Consider the following 1,696-nt stretch of genomic DNA (forward strand, 5'->3'; position numbering starts at 1 on the left):
TACCTTCAATCAATTTTTGAAGGCAGCATCTATCCTTCTCTGCCTTTGATATCCCACAATAATGTGCTTTCCATTCTGTGACAATAGTGTGGTGCAGGTATTTTTTTATTTAATTACATTTTTCCATACTAGGCTTTTGGATTAGGCCTATTGCTAAAAACAAGCTCTGTGATCAACAAAAGTTTATGATACTTAGACTTTTTGTCCATCGAGATAATTTTCACATATCAACACAAATTTTATGAATTTTGAAGCCTGCAGTCGCCAGAAGTAAAAAGCTAAAGGTAGGCTATAAACGAACTACACCAGACACCACGGTCCCACGACTTTAAACGTCACCATCAATGTTGCTGGGCAATCTTGCCGAGCAATTGTTGCTTGGGCACTTTCCCATTGAAAATGGGGAATACATTTCTATCTGGATAATTTAGATCGGTCATGGGCCTTGTGTCCCATCTGGTTGCCCGTTGAAGGCAACATTGCCCAGCAACATTGCCCTAAAAGTTGCCCTGTGTATCATCACCTTAAGCTTCTGACAACTCATTCAGTTTTTATCTAAAATTATTTTCCCAGAAAGTTTGAGTTAGAACAGTTTATAAGACAATTAAATAAGCATAAGGGTGTAAAAACGGACTGAGCACCTGTTCGGCGCATGATGGTGTTTAATGTCCCCGACTGACTCTGTAGTCTCATTTAGCCACTTGTTAGAAACCGCCTTTTTCCAAGACACGTAATACCTTAAAAATCACGAGTGGGGTATTACTGATGTATTTTATGTCATAGAATAAAACCATAGACCTTATTTAAACCATTTAACAAAAAAACGATTAAAAAAAAGTAAAAACCACTGCTAAAATGCTCACTTGTTTCCATGTTTTGGCCTACAAAAAAAAAAAAGTTTTACCGGTTTCCACTTTTGATGTCATTTTCTTACGAGAAATTACTATTGTACTTATTAAATATTCGCTTAGTTATCACCAAACTCTCTATTTTGCTGTAGACCATTAAACCGCTAAGCTGCCACATCAGTTTCGTAACGTCACCTTCCTGTGCAAACGCTGCTGCCTGCAAAGGCATTGCCTTATTGGACCATATAGGACAGCGAGGCAGTCTGCCTTTTTCAGCCACATATTTAATTAGTGCTAATTTAGTGAACCAACGAAGGGAAAAGTAAGTCACTTTAATAGCTGTACAGTAATATTGTTCACAAATAAAACATACTAGAAATAAATATGTTTAATTATGACATGACCGCTTTAAATACAGGTTGGTTTTAACAGCATTTGATGTTAAATGTGCAAAAACCACACAACCCAAAATATGTCAATCATTTTAGTTGTGTATGCAAATTATAAATACACTGTAGGTTATAAATGACTTTGTTTGAATGAGTTGGAATCAACAAACTGTGACCGCTTTTGATTCAGTTCTTTGCAGCAAACTGTTCGAATGAATCGATTCGCGAAATTGAGTGGAACTTCTCATCCTATTTGAATGAGATCGGCGCTGCCTATGGCGCTGCGGTGCTGCCCGCGCTGCCCTGTGATAAAACTTGCTACGGTGTTGTTCCGGCTCTCTAAGTATTTTATTGGTAGTTGAATATGAAGGGCACACACATCTCTGTTTTTGATTGGTTGGTAAAGATTTGGAACCGATGTCAGGGGAGTGTCAGTCACTTTCAGGAAGTTCGTTGCAG

This window comes from Rhinichthys klamathensis, unplaced genomic scaffold (assembly GCF_029890125.1).
Source record: "Rhinichthys klamathensis goyatoka isolate OS25496 unplaced genomic scaffold, OSU_Roscu_1.1 h1tg000474l_1, whole genome shotgun sequence".
NCBI lineage: Eukaryota > Metazoa > Chordata > Actinopteri > Cypriniformes > Leuciscidae > Rhinichthys > Rhinichthys klamathensis.